This window comes from Molossus molossus, unplaced genomic scaffold, assembly GCF_014108415.1.
Source record: "Molossus molossus isolate mMolMol1 unplaced genomic scaffold, mMolMol1.p scaffold_m16_p_14, whole genome shotgun sequence".
Classification (NCBI taxonomy): Eukaryota; Metazoa; Chordata; class Mammalia; order Chiroptera; family Molossidae; genus Molossus; species Molossus molossus.
Genome location: NW_023425349.1, coordinates 76949714 through 76963364, shown reverse-complemented (window position 1 = coordinate 76963364; position 13651 = coordinate 76949714). Strand labels below are relative to the sequence as shown.

Below are 13651 nucleotides of genomic sequence, written 5' to 3'. Positions count from 1 at the left end.
ATTTTAATAATACGTATTGCAGGCAAGAGTAATCAATTAATGCTAAAATTAGTAGGCAAAGTATGATAGGAAAAAAATCTTTCCATTAAAGATTTACTAATTTCAAAAGGAAAATAAAAACTTTACAATGAATATGCATTGCAAAAAAAAAAAAAAAAATTTATCATCAGGAGTAAGACATATCAATCACTGAAGGATTTCCTAAAATCTGTAGCCATTTATTTGAAGACTTCAACATAGAACACCACTTCCATTAGAGTAATTTTCTCCCTCTGACTTTTTAGGCATAATTCACACAGACTGTATCCAGTAGAACTAAATAATGTGAATTTGCTTATAGTTTCAGTCTGATGACAAATAAACTGTCTGGTTTAATGTATTCTGAGCTTATTGGAAGGCTCTGGCATAGGAGCTGTTATTTAGACAGTTTTGACCAAATGACAATCCCTGTCTATTTAGGAAAAATACTGTGACAGAAATAATCTGATCAACTGGATGTACCCTGACTATCATTAAGGTGATAGATGTCACACTTGTCTTTCTCATGTCACTCATATTGTAGCTTCAAAGTCTAAGTAAGAAAACTTAACTCAGTACTTGCACAAAATTATTGGACATCTTCTAGACGTTCCAAATACCCAGCCATGTGCTAACAGATTCTCTCTCTCAGATATGGCATCTACCTTGATGGAACAATTGGTAATAACCATAGCTATAATGTAAAAATGCATTCTTTGAAAACTATCTTGTAGAATACTGGTTTTAAGGGATGTTAAATGAAGTTCGGTAACAGGAAAAGGAAGAGCTATCATTTGAAAATATACCTATATAAAAAGTTAAAATATCCATTTAAAAATATCTATGCTGCCATTGTAAAAACAAACCAAAACAAAATTTATATTACCTGTAACACTGAATTTTTAACTCAGATATCTAAATTCAGATGTCATTTCTGAAGATTATATCTGATTGCATTAATGTAGGAATCAGTTAAGTTTAAGAAATATCTAGTTAAAATTGTATGTTAAACATATGAATTTTCCGTCTTAATTGTCTGCAAATTGTCTTATGTGTTTTCTTTTTAATTTGTCTTCTTTATTGATTTTAGAGAGAGAAGAAGGAAGAAGGAGAGAGCGATAGAAACATCAGTGATAAAGAACATCAATTGACTGTCTCTGGTATGCCCCTCACTGGGGATTAGTTCCACAACCTGGGCATGTGCCCTGACTGGGAATTGAACCGCGATCTCTCAGTGCATGGGTCAATGCTCAACCACTGAGCCACACCAGCTGGGCTGTCTTATGTGTTTTCAAGAGGAAGGAAATAGTGGGCAGCATTTCACAAACTTACTCAACCACATAGACCACCACCCACTGCCCTTTTTCCCAGAAGATCTTAAGGACTAGTGTTCTCTGAAATACGTTTTAGGAAATAGATCTTAAGTAACAATAAATTAATCACCAAGTAAGACTCAACTACCATAAACAACATTAAAAAAATAAAACCATCGTGCTTACAATTGTGCTGAAAAATCAAAGTTTACATTTATGCAGCAATAAAGAACCAAACAATAAAAAATATTAAAATGCCATTCCAAGGTGGGGAACGTCTGGCCCATAGGCCGCATAATACCAGCTAAAATCATATGTATCACCAAATTAGCTTGACGAAATACAGCAGGCTAATTTTTTAAAATTAATTAATTAATTAATTTATTTATTTTTGTTACAGATGTTTCTTCTTTTTCCTCCATTGACACCCTCCTCCCCAACCCTTCCCGCCCCGTCCCCTGCTTTGTTGTCCATGTCCATTGGTTATGCGTACATGCATATAAGTTCTATGGTTTATCTCTTCCCCTCTTATCCCCCCTTCTGAGGATTGTACCCTACTTCCACATCTCTGGAACTACCCTGTTCCTCAGACTGTTATGATCATTAAATTCCACAAATAAGTGAGATGATGTGATATTTGTCATTCTTTGCTTGGCTTGTTTCGCGTAGGATAATACTCTCCAGGTCCCTCATGTAGTCTCAAAGGATAAGAGATCTATCTTTCTTACAGCTGCATAGTAATACCTTTTGTATCTGTACCATAGCTTTTTTATCCATTCGTCTACTGATGGACACTTGGGCTGTTTCCAGATCTTAGCTATCATAAATAGTGCTGCTATGAACATGGGGGTACATATATTCTTTCTGATTTGTATTTTAGACTTCTTAGGGTATATTCCTAGAAGTGAAATCACTGGGTCAAATGGCAATTCAATTTTTAATTTTTTGAGGTAACACCATATTGTTTTCCATAGTGGCTGCACCAGTCTACATTCCCACCAGCAGTGCACTAGAGTCCCCTTTTCTCCACACCCTCGCCAACACTTGTTGTTTCATGATTTGTTGATGGTGGCCATTCTGACAGGTGTGAGGTGGTACCTCATTGTTGTTTTAATTTGCATCTCTCTAATGTTTAGTGATGCTGAGCATTTCTTCATATGTCTCCTGGCCATTTGTATGTCCTGATTGGAGAGGTGTCTATTTAGGTCCTCTGCACATTTTTTTTCATCCTCACCCGAGGACATTTTTCCATTTTTTGTTCAGGTAGAGTGGGAGGGAGAGAGAGGAACAGAGAGAGAGAGAGAGAGAAACATCAATGTGAAAGGAACACATCGAGTGGCTGCCACTTGCAGGACCAACCAGGGCTGGGGACAAACTGCAACCGAGGTACGTGCCCTTAGCGGGAACCGAACCCCAGTCTCTCTGGACTGCAGGCCAACGCTCTAACTGCTGAGCTAAACTGGCCAGGGCCTCTGCACATTTTTTAATTGGGCTTTTTTGTCTTCCTTTTGTTGAGTTGTATGCATACTCTATATATTTTGGAAATTAATCCCTTATATGATGTATCATTGACAATTATGCTCTGTCATACAGTGGGTTGCCTTTCCATTTTGTTGGTTGTTTCTTTTGCTATGCAGAGTGTTTGAGTTTGATATAGTCCCATGTGGTCATTTTTTCCTTTGTTTCTGTTGCCTTAGGTGATGTATCAGTGAAAATTCTTCTGCGTATGATGTCTGAAATTTTGTTGCCTACATTTCCTTCTAGGATTTTTATGGATTCATGAGTTACATTTAAGTCTTTTATTCATTTTGAGTTTATTCTTGTGTATGGTATAAGTTGGTGGTCTAGTTTCATTTTTTTGCATGTAGCTGTTCAGTTTTCCCAAAACCATTTATTAAAGAGGCTGTCTTTACTCCATTGTATGCTCTTGCCACCTTTGTTAAATATTAATTAAACATAATGTCTTGGGTCCATTTCTGGATTCTCTGTTTTATTCCATTGATCTATATACCTGTTTTTGTGCCAGTACCTGGCTGTTTCGATTACAGTCGCTTTGTAGTATAACCTGATATCTGGTATTGTGATCTCACCTACTTTGAACTTCTTTTTCAAGATTGCTGTGGCTATTTGGGTTCTTTTTTTGGTTCCACATGAACTTCTGAAGTATTTGTTCTAGTTATGTGAAATATGTCATTGATATTTTCATGGGGATTGCATTGAATCTATAGATTGGTTTGGGTAGTATGGATATTTTAATGATGTTAATTCTTTCAATCCATGAACAAGATATATCCTTCCACTTTTTTATATCTTTCTCTATTTCTTTTTTCAATGTCCTATAGTTTTTTGCAAATAGGTCCTTTACTTCTTTCGATAAGTTTATTTCTATATTTTATTTTTTTTGCCATGATGGGAAATGGGATGGTGTTTTTAGTTTCTCTTTATGTGACTTCATCATTGGTTTATAAGAATGCCGTCAATTTCTTGACCTTAATTTTGTATGCTGCTATGTTGCCAAATTCATTTATTTAGTCTAGTAGATTTTAGGGTTTTCTGTGTATAATATCATGTCATCTGTGAATAATGACAGTTTCACTTCTTCCTTTCCAATTTGGATCCCTTTTATTTTTTCTTCCTGTCTGATTGTTGTGGCTAAGACTTCCAGTACTATGTTAAAGAAGAGTGGTTAAAGTGGGCATCGCTGTCTTGTTTCTGTTCTTAAGAGAAATGCTTTTAGTTTTTGTCCATTGAGCATGATGTTGGCTGTAGGTCTTTCATATATGGCCTTTATTATGTTGAGATATGATCCCTCTATTCCCACATTGCTGAGCATTTTTATCAAAATGGGTGCTGGACTTTGTCAAATACTTTTTCAGCATCTACTGATATGATCATATGGTTTTTATCTTTCATTTTGTTTATGTGGTGTATCACATTTATTGATTTGTAAATATTGTACCAGCCTTGCATCTGTGGGATGAATCCCATTTGGTCATGGCAAATAATATTTTTGATGTATTGCTGTGTCCAATTTGCTAGTATTTTGTTTAGGATTTTGGCATCTATGTTCATCAGGGATATTGGCCTGTAGTTTTCTTTCTTCATAGCGTCTTTTTCTGGTTTTGGAATTAGAATTATGCTGGCTTCATAAAATGAGTTTGGAAGGCTTCCTTCCTCTTGAATTTTTAGAAATAGTTGAGGAGAATGGGTGTTAGTTCTTCTTTGAACGTTCGGTAAAATTCCCCCATGAAGCCATCCAGGCCTAGGCTTTTGTTTGCTGGGAGTTTCTTGATTACCTCTCCAATTTCCTTTGTTGTTACTGGTATGTTCAAGTGTTCTATCTCTTCCCGGTTTAGTTTTGGGAGACTGTGAGTTTCTAGAAATTTGTGCATTTTACTCAGATTGTCCAATTAGTTGCCGTATAATTGTTCATAGTATATGTTAATGATCTTTTGTATTTCTGTGGTGACAGTTATTACTTATCCTTTTCATTTTTGATTTTGTGTTTTTGGGTTATCTCTCTTTGTTTCTTGGCGAGTCTAGCTAAGGGTCCATCAATCTTGTTTATCTTTTCAAAGAAGCAGCTCTTTGTTTCATTGATCCTTTGAATTGTTTTATTGGTCTCCATGTCATTTATTTCTGCTCTGATCTTTACTATTTTCTTCCTTCTACTTGCTCTGGGGTTTTATTTTTGTTTCTTTTCTACTTCTTTAAGTTGTGAGGTTACGTAGTCAATTAGAAATTTTTTTTGTTTGTTTCTTGAGATAGGCCTGTAGTGTTATGAACTTTTCTCTCAGAACTGCTTTTGCTGCATCCCATAGATTTTGTGTTGTTTTGACTTCATTTTCATTGGTTTCCAGGAAGTTTCTAATGTCTTTCTTGATCTCCATGGTAATCCATTCATTGTTCAATAACATGCTATTTAGCCTCCATGTTTTCAAATGTCTTTGCATGTTCTTGTTGCAATTGATTTCTAGTTTTATGCCATTGTGATCTGAGAAAATGCTTGATATGATTTCAATCTTCTTGAACATGTAGAGATTTAGTTTGTGCCCTAAAACATGGTCTATCTTTGAGAATGTCTCATGTGAACTTGAGAAGAATGTGAATTCTGCACTTTTGGGGTGTAATTCTCTGTAGATAGCTATTAAATCCACTTGATCTAGTGCTTTATTTAGAGTCTGTGTTGCCTTGTTAAGTTTTTGTCACAATGCTTTATCCAGTGATGTCAGCCAGGTGTTGAAGTCCGCTACTATGATTGTATTGCTGTCAATTTCTCCTTTGAAGTCCTCCAAAAGATTATTAATATATGTTGGTGCTCCTATATTGGGTGCATATATGTTTTCCAAGGTTATATCTTCTTGTTGGATAGATCCTTTCAATATTATGTAGTGGTCTTCTTTGTCTCTAGTTATGGCCTTCATTTTGAAATCTACTTTATCAGATATGAGTATTGCTACCCCAGCTTTTTTTTTCCTTTCTGTTTGCTTGGAAGTTTTTTTTCCATCCCTTTATATTCAACCTATGTGAGTCTTTTGTTGTGAGGTGGGTCTCTTGTAAACAACATATAGATGAGTCATGCTTTCTTATCCAATCAGCTACTCAGTGGCTTTTTTATTGGAGCATTCAATCCATTTACATTTAAGGTGATTACTGATATATATTTATTTATTGCCATTTATGTTTAGTGTGGTTATATTTTTCTTTCTCTTTCATCTGCTAATTACAGTAGTCCTTTGAACATTTTTTTTTGCAGTGCTAGTTTGGTGCTTATATATTCCCTTAGCCTCTTTTTTTGTCTGGGAAACTCTTTACTTGACCTTGTATTTTGAATGATAGTCTTGCTGGATAAAGTAGTCTTGGATTCAGATCCTTGTTTTTCATGACCTTGATTACTTCATGCCATTTTCTTCTGGCCTGTAGTGTTTCTGTTGAGAATTCAGCTAATAGCCTTATGGGGTTCCTTCATAGGTAACCTGTTGCTTTTGTCTTACTGCATTTAGGATTCTCTCTTCGTTTTTAATTTTTGGCATTTTAATTACTATGTGTCTTGGTGTGGTCCTGTTTGGGTTCTTTTTACTTGCGGCTCTCTGTGCTTCTTGAACTTGAATGCCTTCTTCCTTCACCAAGTTCGAAAAGTTTTCTTTAAATATATTCTCTAACCCTTTCTCATTTTCTTATTCTTTGGGGACTCCTATGATGCAAATGTTTTAACATTTCCAGCTGTCACACAATTCTCTTAAGCTGTCTTCCTGTTTTTTAATATTTTTCTCCTGTTGGTTTTCTGATTTGTTCATTTTTTCTACCCTGTCTTTTAATTCACTGATCTGGTCCTCAGCTTCCTCTAGTCTGCTCATTCGTCCTTCCAATGTGTTGTTTATTTCTTCTATGTCATTCTTCATTTCCACTTGGTTGATTTTCATTGTTCTGATATCTTTACTCATGGTGTTGATGTACTTACTCATACTTTTGAGCTTCCTCAAGATCATGGCTCTGAACTCTACCTCTGATAACTTGATTAACTGCATTTCATTTATGTCATCTTCCGTAGAGATTCCTTGCTCTTTTATTTGGGATTTGTTTCTTTGTTTCACCATTTTGGCTATCTCAGTGGGTTTTGGAGCCTGCCAAATCTTCCCTGTAGGTGTTGGTGTTCTGCTGTTTGTGGCTCCTTCTACTGTGTTAGGACGAGTGTGGAAGGGTCCACATTAAACTCTACTGTCAAGTCTTACTTTCCTGGGTAGGTTTGAAAGCCCAGGAAAGGTTCAGTTATCCTCTAACTTTTTTCTCAAGGCTATTAGTATCAGTTAGTTGAAGAGCCTTGGGTTCTCTGTGGGGTTGGGTTGTTGGAAGATGGATGTTTTTAAACCTTGTGTTAAGCACTCTCAACCTTGTGTTAATACATTCTTGGAATCTTAGCCCGGGGGGGGGGGGGGGGAACCTGGCCCAACCAGGTGTGTTGGGCACTTCATTTGCGTGTGAATAAGGGTTTGTTATCTTTTGGCTTCAAAGTCTCTTCCCATAAAAAGCAAGAGACAAAGCTAGGGTGTATGCAGTAATGCCATCTCAAGGAAATAATTTACTTGAATACACTTGTGATGTGGGGGTACCAGTCTGCAAATAAATGGGACTGTGCCCAGAGATCTGGAGCATTTGCTACCTTGCAAATACCCCCTCATGCCAACCAGTGTGTTGTTTTAGGTTCACTGCCTTGCACCAATCCTGGCAGGCCGAGAGTTGGCATTCTCAGTTGAATGAAAAACTCTCTCAGGTGTTCTGTGTGAGAGGATTTCCAGCGGGTGGGGTGGATTCTGGTTGTTAATGAGGCTCAATTTTCTTTTTCTTGGTTCACCTGTGTGATGTTGAATCTCTGAGGGAGGGGCTGCTGCTTTTCCTCGCAGCTCCGGGAAGGAGCAAGCTGGCCACCGTCCTGTATGGCTGCATCTCAGCAAAAACTCTGAGCACCCTCCAAATCCGGGTGTCCCCACAGAGTTTCAGTCCAGTCTCCCTCCTTCTGCTGGAGCCCAAGGTGAGTGGCTGAGGCTAATTTAATGTTCTGTCCTGGCCCTCTGCACTGTGGAGCTGGCTTGGGATTTTAACCCCAAGGGTGCTGCTCACAGCTAAGACCTTTGCTGTCCTTGGGCTCCCACCCCACCACCCTCTCCTGTCTCCACAGACCTACCAGTGTCCGTGGTTATATGGTCCTCTCCAGCTGCTTTTCTGTTGCTTTTTTTCTGATGATTTGTCTTTATTTTAGTTGTAATTCTAGTTTGATCCTGGGAGATCATCTGTGTAGTTTCCATTCACTCCACTGCCATTTTTCCACCCAGCTGGCTAATTTTTAAGTTGATAGTTTTGCATGGCCTGAGAGTGATGTTATAAATATCTAAATGGCCCTTGGCAGAAAAAGGGTTTCCCAGCCGTGTATGATGGTCATTTTGATGGGAAATGTCAACCTGAGTTAGAATCAGTAGAAGAGGTGAAGGAGCAGAGACTGGAGCTGAGCTTTGATGTGTGAGCAGGTCTTGCACGGGTGGAGAACAGAACTACATGGTGCTCCCACATGGTAGATGTTGATTAAGTGCTTGTTAATTAACCTGCTAGCCTAAGCTGTACAGCCCTCAGAGAAAGCATGGCCTAGCTCAAACTGGAGAGGAGCTACTGGTAAACTTTTCATCTGGCAGTGATGCAGTGGAGGCGCCTTTGCTGGAAAACAGTTACAGTAGAGTCTCTTTGAAGACACTGTACAAGTACTTTCTCCAGCATCCTGCAGTGAGACCATTCAGTCTGCAACACTTGTTCTGGAATTCCTCCTTTAGAGACGAAAATTTGGCTTCAATGGTAGGGAGTTTAAGGGTGCTGTGTATCATCTCCATCTATCTCAGGGGGCATATATTAATACCTCCCTCCTGAGGTGGAAGTAGCCCATTAAGTTAGGACTGTGGCATCACTCCCCTTACTCACTTTCCACTCAGTGAAAACCATTGGCTAAGCAAGATCACACAAGCACCATGACAGATATAATATGACAGGTAGGAATACTTATATCAACTTCTCTTGAATGAAGGCCAATGTATATTTTGTTAAAGCCTTCTTAAGTGTATGATTCATATCTTATCCATCTCTGTGTTCCATTGCCACACAGTAAACACAAAATGTGTACTCAGTAAATAACTTCATGGCTACTCAGGTGGAACATGGTTTAAATAATATATACAGAAAACATTAGCAGCAATATTACCAGATCATAATTAAGTTGTTTGAAATAAACTTTGGGAATTCTGGCAACATGACATTTTGATTGATTGAGGGCCTGTACCTCTGCAAACATTTAAAAATAAAATTGAAACAATAGAAAACAGTAATATTAAAAAGAGTGGTAAATTGACAATAAAGTGTTCAAAGTAATTTTTTCTTGTTCAGGAGGAATTTAGAGATATAAATGGCTTAGGACTCTGCTAACAAGTGTATATATGGTAAAAACATTAAGCAGAATGTATACATTCTGTCTTTATAAATACCAAAGCTGTAAGGGAAGAAAAAATAAAGAATGAAGTATACTCAGTCATCATTATTATCATGCCAAATATACTTAGGGGAACAAAATCATTATTGATTTTAAGAGAGTTGTTAATGATAAAAGAAAAACTCACTAGGAAGTTATAAAAATAAAGCATCTGTATGTGTCTGTGATCATGGCTTTAAAAACATAGAAAACACTGGCAAAAAGACAAATTGATAAATTTCTAAAGTCACTAGGGAATTTTAACATTTCTGTTTTAAAACTAATTGATCAAGCATTTACTTATTTTAAAGAACTCTGTTCATATTACTGTGGTTAAAAGTAAATTTGAGCTGGATCTTGAAGGCTATGGCATTCTAAACAGTAGACTTTAAAAAAGAGATGGGGAGAAATGAACCACAGAACTTACATGCATGTGTGCATGAACAGTGGTCATGGACAACAAAGCTGGTGACAGGGCAGGGAGGGAGGGGAAGGGGGGAATCAGTGGGGGAAAAAGGAGAAACATCTGTAACAAAAATTAATTAATAAAAAAAAGAATACAAAAATAAATAATAAAAAAAAGATATCAAGATCTAAGGTCTAATCGTAATATCACATCATACATTGTTACTTAGAGTAGCTTTCTTTTTCTTAAAGAATCCCACCTTTCTGATAAAATAAGAACATACCCAGAAATAAAATTCAGTATTGCCACAAGTTGCCACCATGCTTATGGAAAGACCAAATTTACAAGTGATAAAATTTCTTCGAAGATACTTTTATGTATACCTTGTAACGCCAGATTTTACAATAATCTTTTGTTTTTAAAATAAAATAAAATGAAAAGATAAAATCTCTAGATATTAAGTGGTCTTTATACAAATGAAAAGTTTTAAGAAATTTCAAATTTCCTCCTTTAATTTTTAATTCTTAACTCAGATACCTATATTCAGGTGTAAATTCCTAAATATTATATCTAATTTTATTGAACCAAGGATGGATAATCTAAAGATGGTTTTCTTTGATCATTTCTGAAACTACATACATTTCTTCAACTCTCTCTATAATTTATGATGTCAATTATAAAATATTATTGAATATTTGAAAACAAATTATTTTGGATATGCCCTTTTTACAAAGCTTAAGTCCTCAGTTATTAATAAGTAAATCTGTTGACATAAGAAGGACTTTTCATTAAAAGTTAAAACTGAGTGGTATAAGTTACATACTAGTTAATTGCCCAGATCCTTCTATGGGAACAGGGACTTTCTTTGTCTTGTTCAGCACTGTATCTCATCACCTAGGGCATAAGTGAAATAAATAGTATTACAATATATAAACAAACAAATAAACTAATAGGTAAGTAAGTAAGCCAGTTGCACCAGGAAAACCTTTATATTAAGAACTGGATTATTGTCCTGGCCTGTTTTACTCAGTGGTTAGAGCATCAGCCTGTGGACCAGAGGGTCCTGGGTTCGGTTCCTACTAAGGGCACGTACATCAGTTGCGGTTTGTCCCTGGCCCTGTTTGGAGTCGTGTGGGTGGTGACCACTCGATGTGTCTCTCTCATGTCGATGTTTCTCTCTCTCTCTCGCTCTCTCTCTCGCTCTCTCCCTCCTGCTCGATCTGAAGATAAATGCAAAAAAAAAAAAACAAAACTTGATTCGTTATGTAAATGGAAATGTACCTGAGATTTTCAGGATTCCTTTGATAAGGTTCCTGACCATTCCTGGCAGATAGTAAGCATAAACAAGAATCAGGGGAGCTTTTTAAAATCTCCCCAATGTTCCCCTATGTGCAGAATAGGTGACATTTCTAAAAGAACAAAATGAGTCAGAATCTTTATGTATGTATGTATTTATTTATTTATTTTTGGTACGTGCCCCTAGCGGGAACCGAACCTGGTTCTCTCCGGTCCACAGGCCAATGCTCCAACCATCGAGCCAAACAGGCCAGGGCTGAATCAGAATATTTCAAAGCTCGAAGGAGAAGCTGTTCACACCACGTGGGCCTGGACAGAGGCATCAGTGAAAGTTTTAATTCTGTCAATATCTAAAACATTTATCTAGGACAATATAACAATAGATACTTTCTGGATGCTACTAGGGACAAGAGAGTTCTATCTACAGTGTTCATTCTTTGACTCCAGTCTTTGAAATCTTCTTGTAAACTATGTCTTAAATCAGCCCATAAGCTCTAAGCCTCCCTTTTGTATTAAAATTTTGTTCAAATCCTAAGCCATCACCACTAAATAAGTTCTTGCCTTCTTTGTGTTTCATGCTTTTGACTTTGCCTTTACTAACATCCTTAAACCTGTACTCTATACCCATAGCCCACATGAGCCCAATTCTCTGTGATTTAGGAGGGAAGGAAGGAGGGAAGGAAGGAAGGAGGGAAGGAAGGAAGGAAGGAAGGAAGGAGGGAAGGAAGGAAGGAAGGAAGGAAGGAAGGAAGGAAGGAAGGAAGGAAGGAAGGAAGGAGGGAGGGAGGGAAGCAGGGAGGGAGGAAGAAAGGGGGGAGGAGGAAGGACACAGTCTAGGCATCAAAATTGCATTTCTTTGGGTTAAACAGCACATTCTCCCAGAAATTTTTATTTAAATCCAAATAGCACAAGGAATCTTAAAGATGAAAAAAAAAAGTATCCCTTTATTTGAAAAAATTCATCAGGCATATAGCTTTCCTTTGAGGAAGAAAGGATGTAACTCGGGACTAGATTCCTGGGCATCTAGGGAGTGAGGGATCCCAGACAGCGAAGAAAAGTGCACTGACCCCAAGATGCCGGGACTCCGTCTAGCTGTTCGTATCAAACTCCTTCCCCTGATTTGTGTATGTGCAGAATTTAAATGCACCTGAAACCTTTAGATGATTCGAGCATATCTTTTAAGGCCTAATTTTATCTGAAATACTTTACAGACTTAAAAGTATAATACTTCATTTTATTTGGAGTGAAGGAAGACAGACCTTTAATTGTTGTATTTCTGATAGTAATCTGGAAAAGAGAAACACTGTTTTGTCATATTTGTATTATTTAATCAAGTCTTACTAAAAGCTATGAGTCAAATAATATAAAAACTTTTTTCATATATTTCTTCTCCCCGAATATATAAAACTCCACTTTACTAATGACAACTGATTTATCTTTACTGCACAAAATGTGACTTCTCATAAATGTAACAAATAGTGTACATATCATTTAAAACTAAAATGAGAAAAATGTTTATATGAGCAATAAACATATTTAAATGTAAATGTAAAACACAAAGCTCAGACAATGAGCCTACATGAACACTGTGATATTTAGACATTTGTCAGAGAGCCCTTGTCTGTTTTGACAGCCAAATGAATATATAAAGAGGGGACTCTGGAAGATAGACTTCCTTGTCTGGTTTCCTTTATTCTGAATACAACTGGAAGACGTTTCAATGTGTGGGAAGCCTCTATGTACAGAGAGTTGGAAAACATTCAAGTGTAAAGTACCAAAACAGTCAAATAACGTGCAAATCCAATATGCTTGTCCATAATGATTCATTCTCTATTTAAAACACATTTTCAAAGCTTAGGACAATCCAACCTGTACAGTTAACAAAGGCCTTTCGCTTTTGACCTAACAGATGAGCTTAAAAAGAAGAAATACAGAATATAGATGTTAACAATTTTCAGTTCTCTGAGCTGATTTTTACCCAGTGCTCAGGCATGAGACAGATATTAACTGCAATTATCATATTTTTACATCTTTGGTAGTCTTTATTTATTTTTATTTTTTGTACGTGCCCCTAGCGGGAACCGAATCTGGGACTCTCTGGTCCACAGGCCAGTGCTCCAACCACTGACCCAAAATGGCCAGGGCTAGTCTTTATTCTTTTTGTAAATTCCTGCTTTGTATAAAATCAGCAATGTAAATTTCTGCCTAAAAGAAAGCAATACTTCCCAGAATCTTGGATTTACTTTGATTAATATTCTCAGCATGGGTTCCATTATATCCAGCCTGAAATTATCTTTGAGATCTCTGGATATGACAAATGTGTGTGAATTTTAAGTTTGTGAAAACAAAAATAACAATATTGTTGATGATTCATCATTTATGGAATTTGTTTCCTTTCATGCTCTTCTTTTGAGGAGAGCTTTTTTGAATTATTCTACCCTGAGAGAAGTACATTGAACATCTCTTCTTTCACTTTGGATTACTTCTAGTGACTTAATTGATGGAAAAAATATTTTGAGCAGTGTGAAGTAAGTATCTAGAAGGAAGAAGAAACAGAAGAAAAGGGGAGACTTAAGAAACAGTAGCCCTCCTCAGTATTCATTTTGTTAGCAC

The 13651-nt window shown here is 36.8% G+C and overlaps 1 long non-coding RNA gene across 1 annotated transcript in view; it reads left to right on the top strand.

Moving 5' to 3' along the window:
* The first annotated feature begins 1158 nt into the window (after window positions 1–1158).
* The window catches only part of LOC118629268, a 28693-nt gene continuing 16200 nt past the window's right edge, over window positions 1159–13651 (top strand). The window contains exon 1 of the long non-coding RNA XR_004959464.1: window positions 1159–1178. This is a non-coding gene — a long non-coding RNA (uncharacterized LOC118629268). The remainder of the gene's footprint in view (window positions 1179–13651) is intronic.